Source organism: Trachypithecus francoisi, unplaced genomic scaffold (assembly GCF_009764315.1).
Source record: "Trachypithecus francoisi isolate TF-2019V2 unplaced genomic scaffold, Tfra_2.0 Lachesis_group17, whole genome shotgun sequence".
Classification (NCBI taxonomy): Eukaryota; Metazoa; Chordata; class Mammalia; order Primates; family Cercopithecidae; genus Trachypithecus; species Trachypithecus francoisi.
The window spans coordinates 19,677,016-19,697,968 of NW_022681462.1; the positions used below are offsets into that span (position 1 = coordinate 19,677,016).

General features: G+C 43.2%; 1 long non-coding RNA gene across 1 annotated transcript in view; it reads right to left on the reverse strand.

Moving 5' to 3' along the window:
- LOC117099782 overlaps positions 1–2,695 on the reverse strand; it is a 211,724-nt gene extending 209,029 nt beyond the window's left edge. Inside the window, exons 1-2 of the long non-coding RNA XR_004443998.1 lie at positions 2,605–2,695; positions 1,715–1,798 (exon numbers count right to left, since the gene is read on the reverse strand). This is a non-coding gene — a long non-coding RNA (uncharacterized LOC117099782). The remainder of the gene's footprint in view (positions 1–1,714; positions 1,799–2,604) is intronic.
- Between the last annotated feature and the right edge of the window lie 18,258 nt (positions 2,696–20,953).

Below are 20,953 nucleotides of genomic sequence, written 5' to 3' on the forward strand. Positions count from 1 at the left end.
TTTGTGTAGGTGAGTTAATGGGAAGCTGAGGAATGGTGGACTGCTGGTTTTCATCTTCACCCCAAATTAGGGCAGCCACCCAGAATTGAGGGCAGGCAGTTGGGGAAGGGGGTGGTAGGAGACTTGAGAGGAATGGGGAGCTTTCAAATAGTAGGGTGGAGAACAGGAGACAGATGAGAGGAGAGAAAGCCATGGAAAGTGATGCTCTAGCTTGGACCCATACCTGGAGAATTTTTAAACTCTGCATAAGCTGTACTTCAAGGATCCAGCAGTTTATGTCCATATGAGTTGATGCCTAAATTCACCCCAGAGTCAGATTTGCCCTTTTCTAGGAAAGCCATCTTGAGTGAAGCAAATGCCCACGTTATCCCTGAAGGTAACTGTGAAGCCTCCAGGAATGTGAACGCAGATGTTCCAGGCAGACATGAGTGCTGCCTGATCCAAGGGTGGGTGGAGGGAAGGAATGGACTGTGCTCCTGACATCCCCTGTGCCCAGCTGATACCCGAGTGTGCTGATAGCAGCGGTGGCTCTGTGGAGCCTGCAGGGCCCAGCGTGGGGCTGTCGCTGAGGATGGAGCTACCGTCCCTCTCCCTGTCCACAACTGGATGAACCCCACTGTCAAGTGTCCTAGGCACAGACAGACCAAGGCACAGAAATGAGAGGATCTGAGTCCCGGGCTGTAGGAAAAGGGAATTTCCTCTTCTCTTTGGGCTTGGGGACAAAGTAAAGGCTGTCCCAAAGGTGAATGGAAGCCCTCATCCTCTCTCCTGAATATAGAGAGGTAGACAGAGCCCTCTCTCTGCGGGGGGAGACGATGGCAGCCTGTGAGAGTCCTCATCTCCCCAAAGATGATCCTATGGCCCTAGCAGACACCACGCTGGGAGGTGGTTTGCACCTCACTGCCCTGTGCTTGTCCAAGCCTCCAGGATGGTCCTGCTAAATATTTCAGCCTGATCTCAGCTGTGTTACAGGACCTTGGAGAAAAGCCTACTCATCCACTTGCCCAGAATACCAGAAGGGACAGCGGTGTCCCTCTTCCAGCCCAGGGCAACCACGTGCTGACACGATGCAGAGGCCAGAGTCCAGAGCCTAGGATCACACACGACCAGTTCTTCTAAGACAGCAGGCTGAGCTAGGCCTGGAAAGTCGAGGCATACTGGAGCGGGGGTGGGGCGGGGGACATTGGAGGTGAGGGTCCTGCATGGGCAGGGGGCATGTGAAGTGGATTGAAATCGGAGCTTATATTAGCAGGTGACTGCTGAGGGTCATATGTACTGGTCAAGTAATTGCAAGCTGGTCAGGCACTGGGGTGGGCGATGAGGTGGGCAGTCTAGACTGAGGCATGGTCAACCCATTTGTGCCTGCACTTTTGTGTGACTGGGACACCCCACTGGCATCTCCTAGCGCAGCTCCTTTCAGATAGCTCTGCAGCCAGACCTCAGACAAGCTGCCAGTGCGGGTTAGAGGGAGATCTGGCCACCTGAGAGGCTGCGCGGCTTCCCTTTCTCCACCAGGGCCGTCGCTCCTGGAGCAAGAAGCCGGCATAAGTGAGACCTCGAGTTCCAAAGCGACCTCAACACCAAGGAATTCCACACTGTTTTGAATAGCCAGAACCAACTTCCAAATCAATGCAAAATCCACTCACCTAGGGGCCTCGTCTTAACTTAGCCCTTGTCACCCCCAGCCCGGGACCCTGAGGTGACAGCAGCTCACCTTAGAGACGCCAACATTCTTTTCTGGTCCCTAATGCGCTGTGGACAGGGAAACCACCCAGCCTCGCTGACCTCAGCCATCTTCCTGTGCCAAAAAAGGGAAAGGAGCCAAAAGGAAGAGAGGCGGGAGAGACCACGTTTTAAGGAGAAAGATATTTACAGATAGGCTCCCTCTCCTGCCTTCAACCCCTGAACTATAAAGCCTTCAAACGTTGCAATTTGCAATCAAATGTCAGACACAAAACCTTCTGGCTGGAGATGCAGCCGTGCCAGCTTCCTGAATTCTCTCCTCAAAGTCGGCTGCGTGGGGATTTAAACTCATTTAAACTGGTGGGCCTGGGACAGGCTGTATCCACCAAAAACCAGGAAAGGGAGGGCGCGCGGGGCGTGCACCGCTGTAGGAGGGCTCTGTGTGTGTGAATCCAGGCTCTGAGTCCGCGCGCCCACCTGGGGCGGTGGTCCAGCCGCCAGGAACCCGCTTCCCAGCCGCTCCCCCTCACGCAGGAAGCCAGGACTCTGGGCCCAGCTCTCCCGGACCACGGCCACGTCCTGGTTCCAGCTACGGTGGCAGAAAGAAGCCACAGAAACCTAAAGGACAGGAGGGGAAACTGAGCTTTCCGCGTGGGTGCGGCTGCCCTTGACACCCGCTTGGGGGCTCCTGAGAGCGAGGCAGGGCGGCCGCGCGCTGAGGGTGGAAGCGTGAACCTCCCAGCAGAGCGAACGGGGAGAGGCCGTAGGGAGAAATGCCCCGCTGGCCCGACTGTGGCCTGTCCCGTGAGCACTGCCCCTTCTGTGGTCTCCAGACGCCCCCCTGGGATCACTGTGCGCCTCTGCAGCTTCCCCACTCCCGGTCCCAGAGCCACGCCCGGATGTGCGGCCGACACGAGATACCTCAAGGCCGGAGTCCCTCTGCGACCCCTGCTTCCGAGGGCAGGGCCCCGGGCGCCTGCAGCCTCTTCCGCACCGAGCTCGGCGGGTGCGGGTCTGGAGGCGGGTCTGGGGCTCCCGGCATAGGTGGAAGTGGTGGCAGGTAGGAGGCGCTGAGGGGACACTACTTTCCCTGCCCTCCAGACAGCGTCCCGGGACGACTGTGCCGCCAGGGCCTAGAAAAGTGCCTGAAGCCCAGGGGCCGCTCTCTGAGGGAGAGGGGGCCGATCTGGGTGAGATCAGGGAGCGGGCAGAGGAACTTGAAGGGGACCAACCCAGAGTGGGGGTTGCCCACAGGGTGTCCCTTGGGTCCTGCCCTAGACTGCGCTGGATGGGATTCTGCACACCCCACATTCCAGCCTCCCAGGGCCATTGACGCCCTGTGTTTGCAGGCATGGCGCGCCCCGCAGAGCGAGAAATGTAAGGAAGGGCACAGGGCCAGGACGCGTGGCCACCTCTTACTGCGCTTCCTCCCGACTCCCGGGGCCTTCGCCGCGTCTGTGCTGGTTCAGGCTGGGAAGGCGCTGCCCCCGTGTGGCCGCTGCCCGTCTCCGCAAGGCTGTCTTGCGGGGCGCTCCTCCGCTGTGACCAGGCCTCATTTACACGGTGGTTTTGTTTTACATTTTCTCGTTTGTGTGACTCCGATCCCCCGCTCACACCCACCTGGGGTGGATATGGCGCGGGGGTGGGGGTCACAATAACACCACAAAGTAGCATTTTTCTGGTTCGGCTCCACCTGGAGAACTTTGGGTTCTGCGGACCCCCAAAATTCCAACCAATTACAGAGTAGTTCAGAAATTCCAGGAGTCTGGGCCACTGTGGCGGTCACCATCTTCTGCTGAGGGGCTGAGGTGCCCATTGCTCGACCTCTCTTCCCAGTGCTCTCAGTGCTGAACTCCAGCATGCCCCTGTGGAAAGCCGCGCCACAAAGCCTGGCTGCTCCACGCTCCCTGGCTCGGCCATCCTCAAATCCCTCTTCCTCTCTGGCAGTCAGTGGTTTCTTTATCTTAACTGGGGGCCCATCAGCCCCCTCCTGCGGAGGGCCCCCAAAGTTAGACTCTCCAATGAAGACCCCGCTCCATTTACACCGTGGTTTTGTTTTACATTTTTAAGCAACAGTTCTCCCAGATATTATTATCATCATTATTATTATTATTAACAGAGAAAGCATCATGTGGGTATAAAAGAAAAGGCAGAGAATGAGGACTAGAGCCCAGCTCTGGTGTTCTCCAAACAGCGCTGTGCCCCTGGGGGTCTCTTGGGTGACTCTGTTTAACAGGGGATCACCTGTTGAAATAGATGCCTGTGGTGTTCATGGCAGGGGATATGAGGATCTTTTAGTGCAGAAGAAAGTTTTAGTGGAAAGGAGATGGTGGAGCAGTGAATTGAGAGGGTGACCCTGTGGTATGTGGTCCCAGCCCCACTCAGCTCAAGAACTGAGCCTGGTAGTACCTCAGGAGTAGCGGCTGAGGGGTGACCAGCTTGTGGGGCAAGGCGTGGGCCCTGAGGAGAAGGCACAACAGGTGCAGATGATTGCTAACCCAGACCGGCAAAAGATGTAATGGGCTTGTGCCCAAACACACACGCAAACTCCTAGGGACTTTGAGAAATGCCTGTGGCATTTGGAGTGGTGGAGGAGGACACCAATGTCCTGTCGTTATGAAGGATCCCAAAGCTGGGGGAATGAAGCCAACATATGGACCCACAGATTGGCTGCTGCTGGCGATAGTCACAGGAGGTCATGGGGATTCTGTCTGGGATCACTGGAGTCCTGATGCCATGTCTACCTACATCATGCACATGTGACACCCTTGGAGTAGAACCAGTTTATTCACAGGGTAACCCTGGCAGTGGCATCCAAAGAGAATTCTGGAGCTTGCAGCTAGGAGGGACCCTCAGTACTCCCTGCTGGCTCTGGAGACCCCAGAGGGCAGTGAGGGGACAACAACTGAGAGGCCCTCCTGGGCTGCTCTGAGCTCCTGGGCAGGTCTAGAGAGGTGGCTGGATGTTCCAGAGGGAGGAAAAGGTGAGTGGCTTTGCCCAAGCTGGCTGGCATTTCTGGTCACTCTGTGTTCCTAGAGAAAGGATGCCTGAGAACACTGAAAGTCCTTAGGTCAGACCCAACGCATCTAAACGGACAGAGTCTTCCCAAAGACTCTGGGGAAACTATGGAGTGGGGGTCCCAGGGACTACCTCAGATGTGCCAGAATCTGGGATACAGGCACACAAGCTGGGTCAGTGATTCCTGAAGCCAGATTACCCCAGCCTTTCCAGTGACACGATCCAGTCATAAGTCCCCTTTTGTGCTTCAGTGCCATAGAGTAGGGTCTTTATTACCCATAACCAGAGGAGTCCTCTCACAAAGCAGGATTTGCTAAGTCTTCCCACATAATTAGATACGGGCTAACAGGAAGTGGACATCTCAGGCAGTGGTAATCTGAAGGCTGCGGTGCTACTCAGAGAGGTGTGGTAGGTGCTGTGCAGGTTGTATTGGGAGTGTGAACTGAATTATCGTGGCAGTGTCTACTTCTGAATGCTGGGTGTGGCTGGCCCAGGAGACTCTGGACCCAGGAAAAGACTGTTTTGCATTTTCTCCTGCAGGTTCATCTCTCTTACAAACACTGAGTACCTCTCACCCTGCACTTCAAGATACCAGCACTTAACACTTAATTCTAGTGTATTGGGTGCCTGAAAACAGCCACATGCAATAATAAAACTCTCCCTAGTTCCAAATGGCATGAACTAGCTACACACAAAGAGAGGGAAGAGACCCCTGTGGATTGAGGATTATTAAATATGAAGTATGTTTGTCAGGAAAAAAACCTTTGTTTATATAAACAGTAGAAGCGCCACCATGGTAACCCTGTCGGGTTTGCTCTGCAGCCCATAAAGGCCTCAGAGCCAAATTACCACCTCCTTTTTCATTGCTAGCCTACATTTTTTAAAAAACATCTCCAGCCAAAATTCCATGATCTGCCTGCTTGGTTTCCAGGCTCAGAAAATATCATTTAAAAAGGACTTGGGAACCAGTTAGAACTGCTGCCAATGCTTCTAAATGAAAGCTCATTTCTCTCACACACACTCTCACACACAAAGACGCATTTTGTTTGCCAAACTACAGTATGCTTTTCCTTTTTTATGTAACCCAAGTTTCCTTGGGCCTCCCAAGCCTGCAGGGCCGATGAAATGACACTAACATGTGACCCACAGGAACCCAAATCCCATGGGCTCCAGGTGTTTCTCCCACTTGCTTGCAAGGGCCTTGGCTCCTAGGTCTCTGAGTCCTCTGGGTGGTATGCCTGGACATGGCCCTGAACAAATCCACTGCCAGACACAGGGCGGCTTGTTTCTGCCACATCACCTCTGTACTGTCTCTGGAAGTCAGGGCACTTGGTGGTGGGTGAGGAGGGTGCTTCAAGGAGAACCCTTCACCTCCCTTTGTGCTACACTCAAGAAACATGCCCCAAACCAGGCCGCTGTGCCCACTGCCTCACAGGCATTGTCAGCAGATGACCTTAGCGTTTACTCACATGCCCCTGCCATCCAAAGATCCCGGCCACAGACCGCAGAGCTGGTCCAAGTGGTGGCAAGTGGCCCTTCTCAGCGTTAAGCTTCCTCCTGTGGCCGAGGGCAAACTCATCACCAGCCCTGCAGGAAGCTCCTCAGGCCCTCACCCCAAGAAGTCTTTTGGGTGGCCAGGCAGCCCCATTCTGACATGTCCAAGCATGTCTGTTTCCACTTAGCCTCAAGTGGGATCCCTTCTCCATCCTCTCCATCCGAGAGAGCCCATTCGAGAAGGCAGGCGGGAGAGCCGCCCTCTCCGTGTAGCCGCCTGAGGCTGCCGAGAAGCCAAGCTGGGCCCGAGCTCTGGGGGAAAGGATTGCTCCACTCCAAGGGAAAACTAAATTGACATCAGATTATTTTCCTACATCTTTTCCCACTTTTTAATATTTGCCACATTGCATTCCACATTCCAATCTCCAAAAGGATGGGAGCGTTAATAACATAAAAGAAAGAAGTGAAATTAACTGGACTCTAGAACTTTTATTATTTTCAAGCATATAAAGCACGAGATTTATGGCTGAGCATAAAGCATGGCTTTGACTTGAAATGTTCTCCTAGAGATACATTAGGGAAACAGCCTGATAGGGAAGCAGACCTGCGGAGATACCGTGACATTGCAATAAGCCAAGGTAAAGTTATTTACTGAGTTTGGTCAGTTTTGGTATTTCTCTGCTTCTGCTACTTGGCTTGCCACAGTTTTGCTTACTTTTTAACGATTTTAAAATCAACGATTTTAAAGTTCTTCATTTAATAGAGAATTAGTAATGCTGTCTCTGTCTCTTGATTTTCTGCTTCCCATTCACATTTCTGATGAGTAAAACACCTTCCACATGTTACAGGTGTTACATATGTTCCATATATTACAGCATTAAAAGCCCTTTTATAGACATTCTCTCAGTGAATATGTGTGTAAGATCTTCGTTTGCTTTTTTACACCTCAACTCAGGCTTCAATTCACACATTTCCAACTCAACCCAGGGTAGATGGGGAATCAAAGCGACTTTTAGATAAGGGCAAACTGGCTTATCCTGGTGTTTCGATCCAAACTAACACTGAGAAAATGACGTCTCTCTCTTTAGCTCTAGCACCAATTGAGGAGCAGGGAAAGAGAAGCTAAATAAAATTCTAGCATAAGCCCGGACTTTTACATCATTACTTTCTTCAAAGTGTTATAAATATATGAGCAACTATGTGCAAGGTACTTTTGCCTGTATTATTCCACTGAGATCCAGGTCTGCATGAGCACACAGTGCTCCCTCTGAAACCAAGGTTCGAACAATAGATTTCAGTGGTTCTGTCCATGTATATAAAGAGAAAATGGTTCCTGAACAAATTTCAATGAACATTTCCCCCTCCAGGAAGACAGAGAGTCGTGACTCCTGCATACTCTTGCCTAAGGTTGTACAATGGACGCAATAAAACTATGAGATCTAAAGACGATGTTTAGATCTCACGATGCTCACACCTGTAATCCTAGCACTTTGGGAGGCCGAGGCAGGTGGATTGCCTGAGCTCAGGAGTTCGAGACCAGCCTGGCCAACGTGGTGAAACTCTGTCTCTACTAAAAATACAAAAAAAAAAATTAGCCAGGCGTGGTGGCAGGCACCTGAAATCACAGGTACTTGGGAGGCTGAGGCATGAGAATCGCTTGAACCAGGGAGGTGGAGGTTTCAGTGAGCCAAGATCACGCCACTGCACTTCAGCCTGAGTGACAAAGCGAGACCCTGTCTCAAAAACAAAAACGAAAACAGAAAACCAAAAAAAAAAAACCCTACCTCTTAGCAAACCAAGAAGAAGAAGAAAAAAAAAAAAAGTTCTTAACCTGATAAAGAGTATCTACAAAAGTCTACAGTAACTATAATGATAAAATGCTGAAAGCTTTCCTTTGAGATCAGGGACAAAACAAAGATGTTTCCATTACCATTTCAGTTCAAACTGTAATGGATGCCCTAGGCAGCACTGTGGGGCAATTTTTAAAAAATACATAAAGATTAGAAGAAAAGAAACAAGTGTGCTGTTATTCACAGGTAATATGAGTATATACCTAGAAAAATCCATTAGAATTAACAAGTTTAGCAAAGTTGCAGCAAACAAAAATCAGCATACCAAATTTCATTGGATATTCTGTAACAGCAACAAACAGCTTTTAAAAATATATCATTTTAAGAACAACAGAAAATATCAAATACCTAGTAATAAATACAACAAAAGATGTGCAAAGTCTCTGAATTGTTTCCTGTGACTGCTGAAACAAGTTACCACAAACTTGGTGACCTAAAAACAACAGAGATTTATTCTTTCACAGTTGTTCTGGAGGCCAGAAGTCCAAAGTCAGTATCACTGAGTGGATGCTGGTAGGGCCGCACTCCCTATGGAGGCTCTACAGCAAAAAACTCTTTCTTGTCCCTTCCAGCTTCTGGTGGCTGCTGGCATTCCTTGGCTTGTGGCTGCATCCCTCCAGTTTCTACCTCTGTGGTTAATTGCTTTCTCCTTTATGTGTCAAATCTCCTTCTGCCTCCCTCTTACAATGATACCTATAGAGCCCCACCCAAATAATCCAGGAAAATCTCCCCATCCCAAGATCCTTAACTCAATCACATCTGCAAATACTCTTTTCCATATAAGGTAACATTTACAAGGTCCCAGCATTACCTGATATCTTTGGAAGTCATTATTCAGTCTACTACAGACTCTATGGATAAAAATTATAGAAATGTAGAGTCATTAATGAGATAAATAAGCAGAGATGTGCTCCAACCATATGCACAGCCTGGAAGGCTCAACATTGTAAAACTGCCAATTCTCCCCATATTCATCTATAAAATTAAGGCAATTTCAATAAAAACCTCAGCAGTTGTGTAACTTGACAAGCTGCTTCTAAAATCCTTATATAAAGTGAAAAGAAAAAGAATAGCCAAGATATTCTTGAAGAAAAACAGTAAGCAAAGGAGGGTTGCCCTACCAGATATCAAGACTTCTTATAAAGCTACATAATGCAGAGAGTGTTGAATTGGTATAGAGATAAATAGCCCATGGAAACAAACCCACTTATCAACACTTGATATGAGAGGTGACATTGCAGAGAAATTGGGAAGGGATGGGTTTTTTGATAAACATGCTGGGAAATAGGATATCTTCATTTTAAAAAAAAAGCTTTCTTGTTTTTGTTTTTGTTTTTTTTCTTTTTGAGACTGACTCGCTCTATCACCCAGGCTGGAGTACAGTGGCGTGATCTTGGCTCACTGCAACCTCAGCCTCCCGGGTTCAAGTGATTCTTGTGCCTCAGTCTTCCACGTAGCTAGGATTACGGGCATCCACCACTGTGCCTGACTAATTTTTGTATTTTTAATAGAAGACAGAGTTTTGCAATGTTGGCCAGGCTGGTCTCCAACTCCTGATCTCAAGAGATCTATCCACCTTGGCCTCCCAAAGTGCTGGGATTACAGGCATGAGCCACCGTGCCCGGCCAAAAACAAACAAACAAACAAAGAAAAACAAAAAAGGTAAAATGAATTCCTACATTATATCAAACTTAAAATCCACTTCAGGTGAACTAAAAATCCAAGGATAAAAGGAAAAGCTATAAGGGTTTTAGAAAACAATACAGGAGAGTGTGTTTAAAACCTAGGAAGGGCTCCTTGAACAAGTTACATAAAAACACAAATCATGAAGGGAAAATAGGTGATCAATCTGACTATATTAAAGTTAAGGATTTCTATATAATACCAAAAAAAGAATGAAAAGACAGGTCACAAAGTGGAGAACATATTTGCAATACACAACAAAGAACTAGAATTCAGAATATGTAAAAAACCCCTCCAAGTTAAAGAGTAAACAATAAATCATCCAATTTTTAAAAACTGATTTTAAAAAGATTTGATTAGATTTCTCACAAAAATAGCAGTCAATATACATACAAGAAAATGCTCAAATCATAAATAGTCAAGGAAATATAGGCCGGGTATGGTGGCTCACGCCTGTAACCCCAGCACTTTGGGAGGTTGAGGTGGGCAGATCATGAGGTCAGGAGATCGAGACCATCCTGGCTAACACGGTGAAACCCCGTCTCTACTAAGAATACAAAAAATCAGCTGGCTGTGGTGGTGCTCACCTGTAGTCTCAGCTACTTGGGAGACTGAGGCAGGAGAATCGCTTGAACCTGGGAGGCGGAGATTGCAGTGAGCTGAGATCGTTCCGCACTCCAGCCTGGGTGACAGAACGAGACTCCTCTCCAAAAAAAAAAAAAAAAGGAAATATAAATTAAAACCATAATGCGAGACAAAGATGTATTCATCTGGCAAAAGTTTTAAATGCAATACCTGTTGAATTGAAACTTTTATCATTTTATGGTAACAATTTCTGTCTCTAGTAATGCTTTTTTAAACTTTTTGTTTGAGACAAGGTCTTGCTCTGTTACCCAGGCTGGAGTGCAGGGGTACAATCATAGCTCACTGCAGACTCAAGCTCCTGGCACAAGTGATCCTTCTACCTCAGCCTCCTGAGTAGCTGGGACCACAGATGCACCACCACACCCACTTAAGGGTTCTGGTTTTTTGTTTGTTTTGTAGACATGGGGAACTCACTATGTGGCCCAGGCTGGTACAAACTCCTGGGTTCAAGCGATCCGCCTGCCTCAGCATCCCAAAGTGCTTGGATTACAGGCACGAGCCACCATATCCAGTCTTAAACTGTTTTTATTGTGGTAAAATATATGTAACATAAAATTTGCCATTTTAACCATTCTTCAGTGTACAATTCAGTGGCATCAATTACATTCACAATGTGCAATGATCACCACTATTCGTTTTCAAAAGTTTTCATCACCCGGCATGGAAACTCTGTATCTATTAAGCAATAACTCCCCATTTTTTCCTCCTTCCAGCCTCTGGTAACCTCTGATTTACTTTCTGTCTCTATGAATTTGCCTATTGTAGATATTTTATATAAATTGAATTATATAATATTTTTTATTTAATGTCTGGCTTATTTCGCTTATGTTTTCAAGGTTCGGCTATGATTTGCAGTGTATCAGGACTTCACTCCTTTTCATGACTCAGTAGTGTTGCATTGTGTGTGCGTACCGCATTTCATTTACTCATTCGTTGTTGAACACTTGGGTTGTCTCCACCTTTTGGCTGTTGTAAGTAATCCTGATACAAACATTGGTGTACAAATACCCAAGTTTCTGTTTTCAGTTCTATTGCGTATACACCTAGGAGTGGAACTGCTGGTTCGTATGGTAATTCCATGTTTAACTTTTTGATAAGCTACCAAACTTTTCCATAGAAGATGCACTATTTTCAAATAAATCATTTTCACTTACAGCCTCTCTCATCATGTTCATGTAGCTCACCATCTTTCCTTGGGTTGGGATTTGCCTGGTGTGCCTTTTTCTAGCCTTTCACATTCAACTTTTCTGTGTCCCTGTGTTTCAGATGTCTTCTATACTTATTGTGATTATTACAAATGCACATGGATTTATTTTCTAAATTCCATTTTTTTTCTTCTGTCACTTTGGAAACTATATTCTCTAGTTATAATCTTTTAGTTTTCATAAAAGTTTAAATATCTGTATTTAACTTCACAAAGTCAGAAGTTATCTTTATCGTCTTGCCACATCATAGAGCCTTATTAACTCTGCTCATCTACTCCTAAGTTAAAATATTATTGTCTAGCATTTTAGTTCATTATGGATTGTTTTATAGCTCCTAAAATATTACTGTTTTAGACAGTTAGTGCTTTAGACTTACCCTCATTTAAAAGTGTTTTCTTTTGTTTTCCTCACCATTCTTTTTTAAAGAGATGGGATCTTGCTATGTTGCTCAGGCTGGAGTGGAGTGGCTATTCACAGGCATGACCATAGTGCACTACAGCCTTGAACTCACTGGCTTAAGTGATCCTTCTGCCTCAGCCTCCTTAAGTGGGACCACAGGTATGTGCCACCACACCCAGTCACCATTCATTATGTTGCATCTTAAGCCTTTGTGGGATCATTTTCCATCACCTTAGCACTTATCTTTGGAAGATTTTAGTGAGAGTCCCAGTTTTTATTCATCAGATAACACATTTTCCCTTCAGTCTTCAAATTCAGTTTCATGAATTATTTTTTCAGCACTTTGAAATAGTTCCGTTGTCCTTGTTTCCACTGGTGCAGTTAGGAAATAAGCTGTCCGTTTAATTATTGACTTTTTGTGAGTAGTCTTATCTCTCTGGCTGCTTTTTAGATCTCTTCATCTTTTGTGTTCAGTTTCAAAACAATGTGTTTAAGAATGCAATTTCCTTTAATCAGCTTAAGATTTGTGAAGCACTCTAAATTCTAGGATTTGCCTTTAATCTGGCATAGAAAATTCTCTAAAAAGTAAAGAAGTTTTGACTTTTCTCATTTTCTATCACTCTCTATAGTAAATGCTGCATTCTAAATTATTTCTTCAGACCTATCTTTTTGTTCACTAATTCTCTCTTCAACTGGGCCTAATCTGTTCATCCATTCTAATTTCAATTGTTATATTTCATTCTCAGTCCTTCCTCACATCTGCCTTGTCATTCTTTATTGTCTTATACCTTTGTCATATATTTGATTCCTCTTATTGCTTCTGATACAGTCAGCCCATTGTATCCATGGGTTTTACATCCATGGACTCAACCAACCATGGATCCAAAATATTTGTTTAAAAAAATATAAAATTACAATAAAAAATAATACCAATTTTAAAATACTGTACAACTATTTACATAGCATTTACATTGTATTGGGTGTTCTGTTTTGTTTAGAGACAGGGTCTTGTTCTGCCGTCCAGGCTGGAATGCAATGACACAATCATAGCTCACTGCAACCTTCAACTCCTAGGCTCAAACAATTCTCCTATCCCAGCCTCCTGAGTAGGTAGGACTACAGGCACAAGCCACCGTGCCTGGCTAATTTTTTAAATTTTTCTAGAGATGGTGTCTCATTACATTGCCCAGGCTAGTCTCAAGCTCCTGGACTCCAACAATCCTCCTGCCTCAGCCTCCCACAGCACTGGCATTGCAGGGGTGAGCCACTATGTCTGGCTGTATCAGGTACTATAAGTAATCTACAGATTGTAGAGACGGAAAAAAAGCTTCCCTTCTTTCCTCTCTGAAGGTTTGCTGAAACGAGCTGATGACAGATTAACAGGAGAAAAGGCATACAAATTTCATACGCACATGGACATGGGAATTCCACAAATATGAGACTCAAAGCAAGGACACGTGGCTGAAATTCAAACACCCTCTTTATAAGGAAGAAGAAAAGGTTTCATCTTTATAAGGAAGAGGTTTCATCATGCTACTCAGATGGCATGCAGTTTAAAACTTATTAATTGAAGCCATGCTTGTAATCCCCTAGGACTTTGGGAGGCCAAGGCAGGAGAATTGCATTCCCGTAAGTATTCCAAGACATAATAGCTCAAAATCCAAAATCATACACATGGGAGATGAGATACTACAAATGACAGGATCAAATTTGCCAAGACTGCAAACATTTCAGGCAGTCCTCCCGCCTAAATGCCTCCCACCTCATGGGGAGCTGCAGGCAATTTTGGAAGGGTAAATAATTTCTAGGGGAAATGAATCAACCTGGGAGGCAGACATTATCTTATAAATGATTATCTTAGAAAACTGAATATGATCAGCAAATTACAGGAAGGTGAGGGGTGGAACTACATTGTGAACAAAGGTTGCCTTATGCAAATAGTCTTTCAGGTCAACTCTCAAAGCTGCTCTCAGAATAGATGAAAAGTCTATCTGGGCATGATGACAACTTTTAGTCTCTTTCTCTTCTCCACTGGTTTATCTTTCCTGGTTATAAGACTCCTAGAATGGGGGCTCTTAAGACAATTGCATTTCTTTGGAAAGTAGTTTCCTTAGTCAAATAAAGAGATTCTAGAGAGTCTCTCTTCTTTTGAGTGGGGGAGAATTGCATGAGGCCAGGAGTTTGAAACCAGCCTAGGCAGACATAGCAAGACCCCATCTCTACATAAAGGAAAAAAATCAGGTGTAGTCCCAGCTATTCAGGAGGCTCAAGCGAGAGGACTGCCTGAAATGTTTGCAGTCTTGGCAAATTTGATCCTGTCATTTGTAGTATCTCATCTCCCATGTGTATGATTTTGGATTTTGAGCTATTATGTCTTGGAATACTTACGGGAATGCAATCCTCCTGCCTTGGCCTCCCAAAGTCCTAGGGGATTACAAGCATGGCTTCAATTAATAAGTTTTAAACTGCATGCCATCTGAGTAGCATGATGAAACCTTGAGCTAGCTGTCCCACCCATGACATGAAACACCCCTATGTCCAGTGTCTCTACCCTTATACACTACCTATCCATTAATCACTTAGTAGCTATCCTGGTTATCAGATCCAAAAAAAAAAAAAAAAGTATAAATATAAATAGGGATTGGTACTATCTGTAGTTTCAGGTATCCACTGGGGGTCTTGGAATATATCCCTTGTGCACAAGAGGGGATGACTGTATATAAGACTTTTATATCAAGAGAGGTTGTGATTGAGAGGAATAATATCACACAGAAATGGACAGAGTAATTTGTGTAACTTCTTATCTCCTCTTCTTGGGAAGAGGGTGAGTGTGTCTTCATTTCAAAAGGGATAGCTGCTGCATGACAGGCAGAACCATGATAGTCTTTTTTTTTTTTTTTGAGTCAGAGTCTCGCTGTCGCCTAGGCTGGAGTGCAGTGGCGCGATCTCCACTCACTGCAAGCTCCGCCTCCCGCATTCATGCCATTCTCCTGCCTCAGCCTCCTGAGTAGCTGGGACTACAGGGGCCCGCCACCATGCCCGGCTAATTTTTTGTACTTTTAGTAGAGATAGGTTTTCGCCATGTTTTTCTTTGGAAATCAAAACATGAGTTCAAGGGTAAGTCTAGATATGTGTTGCAAAGGGTGAACTGTGCTAGACAATGTCTGCTGAATATTCTGTACTAATAAAAAATTAGCTGCATGTACTGGAGCATACCTGTGGTCCCAACAACTTGGAAGGCTGAAGTGGGAGGATAGCTTGAGCCTAGGAGGTCAAGGCTGCAGTGAGCTATGATGATGCCACTGCCTGCCGGCCTAGGCTACTGGGAGAGACCCTTTCTCAAAATAATAATAATAAAAATCAGCACTATCTTCTGATAGAACTAGGAATGCACAAACTAATTTATACAAATCTGTCCCTGCTGAGAAGACACAAATCATTTAAGTTCCCAGTGTCATGTCAGCAAAGTCAATTCTGTATTCAAAGGCTAGCTTATTTTCGCCACTTCAAGCAACAAAAAAAGATTAAATATATGAAAAGGTTTCTAAATTAGTTTTTTTCAAACAAAGAAATGCTCTAAACTTTAGTAACACCACATGGGTCCAAGTTAACAACCAAGAACAAAAGATAGAAATCCTACAAAGATTCCCGACACTTCCTAGGTTTCTGCATAGCAGCAATGAAAGGAAATTAATAATAAATATTGGATTTACATTTTATTCAAAGGATAAATACAAAATTAAGAAAGAGTTCAAATTCAAAGCAAATATGCTTGATATTTCAAAACAATTCTACATACAAAGTACAACAGGAAAAAAACCAAAAGCCCCCATAAATTAGAGTGGCTAGACACATTCAAGTCTAGCAGAAAGAAACTTGGAATTTAATGCAATGTTATTTCTCTTGCCTAGAAGCTAAAGCCTTAATTGTCTCAGATATCTTCCATCTCCTTATGGGCATTACTTGAAGACAAAAATGGAGCAAGCTTTTTAATGAACTTGCCATAGTAAAAAACCAATAACAGATGCCAGGCTGGAAAGAGGACAACAACGTAACCTAAAAGGGAGCTACTGGCAGAAATAAAAACTAGTAATACTGATAACATCTAGACCTTTGCAGATGTTTAGAGTACTGTACAATCTTAAATTATTATTTATCAACCTTTGGGTCTCACAAATTAAGAATGTACTAGGTAAGAATCAAGGAGTTATATCCAGTTCACAATACTGTTTCCTTCACTTGCCCTTTAGATATAATGGATCTGGAATTCTCAATGAGTGTTACATGGTTTGGGAATTCTGGCAATTTTCCTTCCATGACCTCCCTATACTTCTCTCCATTTCAAAATACACAAAGCTGAGTGCCAGAGGCAAAAATTAATTCCTAAAGATCCAAAGAGTATACAATACTTGTCAAATTTGATATATCTGGGCAGGACGCAATGGCTCACACCTGTAATCCCAGCACTTTGGGAGGCTGAGGAGGGCAGATCACTTGAGGTCAGGAGTTCGAGACCAGTCTGGCCAACATGGTGAAACCCCGTCTCTACTAAAAGTATAAAAATTAGCTGGGCACGGTGGCACGCGCCTGCAGTCCCAGCTACTCCGGAGGTTGAGGCAGAAGACTCACATGAACCCGGAGGGAGAGAGAGAGAGACCAAAGTCTGGGCTGAATTCTACAAGCAGGCAAAACAGCACATCTATCCATTCAAATCACCCTGGCATAACTGTCTCCTGAAAAACATAGCAAGTACTATAACCACTAGGGATAGACTCTAGCCTGCTGTTCATAAAAGGATACTGTAAGGGAATCTTTGCTCTATAATGAACAGATTGCTAGATATTACAGAAACTTTAGATTGTCTTGCTACTCACTGACCTTAAATATTATCCTTCTTTTGCAACTATCAATTCACTTAAAAATTTTAATCATTGCATACCCTGTAAGCTTCCTATAAACAACACGTTATTGCAAAATGTTTAAAAGATGTGAGAAAATATCTGTGGAGTATGGTATCAGAAAAGGCAGAGCCCTTGTTTTATCTAATGATTCTTTCCCAAACTGGGAGGTTGGGGTAGAGACATGTGGCTTTTGGTAATACTTAGGCAGTGATTTCTTACTCTTAAAATCAACAGTAATGAATAAAGTTTTGACATGATAAATGTTTACAACTAAAATAGACATTGACTACATTCTTAGTACAATTTTTAACATAACTACAAATGTATATACGCTTCAAATATTAGCAAATTGCTTCAAAATGAAATTCTAAGTAAGTTTTTGGTAATTTATGCACAGTTCAGGCTTACTCACTGGAGTTAACAAGACAAGAAGAAGAAATGACCAACTGGCTCAGTAAACTAAACATTCATTTCAAAAAACACAAAACTGAAACAAAGCAAAGATGATTCTAAAATTTCCACCTCTCAAGAAGTGTAATTTAAACAAATACCAAAAGCTTTATTTAAGCAAAAACATATTCAACCACAGAACATTCGAAAAGCTAACAGGATCATTTCTACATTCATTCTGAAAACAGTGTAATAAGAAAGGTAATTTGAGAATTTCCAAAAATGTTCTCGCTAGCCATTATTTATGGTATACAACATAACATTTTGATATCAAGCTATTACAGACTTAAAAGTTAATATGGCATAATTTTACAATCGTGCTTTCACTATGATTTTTATTTTAACCCTGGGTATTATCGGTTTGAAGCTAATATTATCAGTCCTACTGGTTGTCACTGTCACAGATCTGAAGATATGTTTAAATTCATCAAGATAGGAAGATACCAAAACATTAACAATCTTTAAGTATAGTGAGAAAAAACTGATTTAAGTGTTAACATTTCTAAACTTGAGACTCTAACAGTAAAAACAAAGCAATCTGAAACCTGTTTCCATGGGTAAAACACTCTGCCTGGTATTCTTGTACACAAAATTTACTTAATATGTGAATATCATAAAATGAAAATATCATTCCCTTCAATTTCTTTGGCCTTCACAAATTCAGTGTGACTATGATCCTTTTCAATAAGACTTTCAATGACATTGTGCTTCTTCAGAAAAAAATCACTTAAGTTGTAGCATACAACAATTTACATTAGTTCTTTTGTTGCTATGGTATATCCTAATTTTTTTAAAAGGGAGAAAAAAACCCAAAGAACTTCTTAAAATGTTTGTTAAAGCAAACATTTCAGTTGGTTTCCTTTCTTTGAAGAAGAATAGAAATAAATGTCAGAGGAGTATTACTAAAGAGCCAAAAACAAAACAAAACAGAACAAAACAAACAAGCAAAACAAAAACAAAAACAAAAAAAACTCCTTTCCTCCCATCCTCAGAACTAACTCAGAACAAGAGATCTGTATTCAAAAAGATAAAACAATCTCACCTCAGAAATTACCTCCTATGAAACCTAAGAGAGAAAACCTGTAATAGCTCTCTTAACCAACAGCCCCATCTGCACATCACCAAGCACCAGTTCTCTTTGGGTAGCAGTAATGCTTGTTTTTCATCTTTGCATATTAAGGACTGTTGTTTACAGATTTATGGGTCATTTGTAGCTTACTTTGCAAAAACCTTTCACTTCTTATGAAACACAATATGCCCCCAAACATGGACCATTATTCAAGCAGACAAAATCACTCACTCACAGCACTTTAACAACCCACCTCCACTCCATCTTCCCATTCTCTCACCCTATGCCTTCCAATGAACCTAGTCTTTGCTAGTGATGAGTCCACCTGGAGACAAACACTGCTTTAAAGGTGATGTAATTTTCAATGCCTACCACAGAGACTATCCCATAATAGGTATTAATAAACACTTGTTGACATAGTTATAATAAGCTAAAAATAGTTAACATTAATTTTTCCCTTTATCTTTTATTCTTACGGCATACAATTTTTTTTAAAAGATTGAAAAACTGATTCCAATGTAATAATCATTTACTGGGCCACATGCTAGATGACAGACATGCCTCCCTGCCTAAAAAGGGCTCAGAGGGTAAGGAATTCTCAGTTATACATGAGTGAATTAAAACTTTAAATGTAGTACAAAAAAGAACTTTTTATATGAAGGACTCTTTATGTAGAGTATCTTTTTTGAAAAATCAGATTTTCTTATCCTATATTACACTGGTTTTAACTGGGCATGGTCACTTTAGTAGTGTGCCTCATTACAATGTCTCTTTTATGTTAAGAACTTATAAAAGCATTTAAAAATCACTACTCAAATGGGATAGACAGTAAGAAGACAGGAGAGAAGGAGAAACCATGTTTTTTGTTTTGAGTCAGGAGGGTGTCACTCTGTCACTCAAGCTGAAGCACAGTGGCACAATCACAGCTCACAGTAGCCTCAAACTCCCAGGCTCAAGTGATCCTCCTACTTAAGCCTCCCAAGTTGCTGAGACTACAGGCGCAAGCCACCATGTCAAGCCAATTTTTAAAAAAAATTTTTTTTTTTTTTTTTTTGAGACAGTCTTGCTCTGTTGCCAGGCTGGAGTGCAGTGGCGCGATCCCACCTCACTGCGACCTCCGTCTCCTGGGTTCAAACAATTCTCCTGCATCAGTCTCCCAAGTAGCTGGGACTACAGGTGCGTGCCACCACGCCCAGCTAATTTTTGTATTTTTAGTAAAGATGGGGTTTCACCATGTTGGCCGGGATGGTCTCATCTCTTGACCTCGTGATCTGTCTGCCTCAGCCTCCCAAAGTACTGGGATTACAGGCATGAGCCACAGCGTCCGGCCAAAAATATTTTTGTAGAGACCAGGTCTCACCATGTTGCCCAGGCTATTCTCAAACTCTTGAGCTCAAGCAATCCTCCCACCTCGGCCTCCCAAAGTGGAGACTGGTGTTACAGGCTGAGCCACTGCACCCGGCAGAGAATCCATGTTTGTTTGGAAAATATCACTTCTTTGTTCTTAATTTTAGTTTTCAATATTCAGTTTAGAACTTACCCTAGCTTTCAGTATGTGTGTGTGTGTGTACACATGTGCTTTATAGAAAGACACACAGAGAGGGAGACAGAGATTACGCACGCTAATGATTCATTTCACATGTTAGTTTTAACTTAGAATGCTGAATCAAACTTTAAACTATAAGAAATGCTACAAACCCACATGAATCATGTTTGTAAATAAGAAATGATACTATACACACACTAGCTGACTTACACAAAATAATCTTAGAAACAATTAAAGTAGATTAATATAGCTATAATAGCTATATATATATATATATATATAATGTAAATAGTGACCCTATTTTATTCTTAAAAAGATCAGGTTTCTAGTCACCATGTATGAAAGTCCTTCCAAATTACCTCAAAATATAACAAATCTTTCTCTAACCCTAATACACAAGCAGAATTCTATGCTTCTCTGGCAACAACAATAACTATTAGAAAATTTTAACCTCACCAAGAAGTTCAAATGATAAAAGAAAGGATTAAATAATTGTGCTAAATAGCTTACCTTCACAATTTAAAAGTAAAAACCTTTGAAAAAGAAGGACTTCACCAAAAACAGACACACTCTCCTATAGCCCCGAAGATCTGGCCAGAAAAGCTCCATGAAGAAATCATTACTCACAATTTTGGGGATATCAAATAATAATATTCTACTTTAAATATTTTAATCCAAATTGTCAACTTTCATTTCTGACACCTATAAGCTGAACATACCCCAGTATCACTTTATTTATATCTTCTTTATTCCTAAATATATTTCAGGGGTAGAGCACGGAAAATACAGAGAGAAAAATACCTAGAATGTAATACTAAATTTGGTGGCTATCAGTGTAAAGCATACATACCTTTTTCTGAGCTTAGCCTACCACATATACTGGAAATGATGAGGTCAACGACCTGCAAATCTTCCAAACAATCACAAATAACTTCCAAACTGGCACGAAGGGACTAGTTTTATGCAACAATGCAGTGAAGGAAAGTTAAAATTAACTATAGGAAATTCTT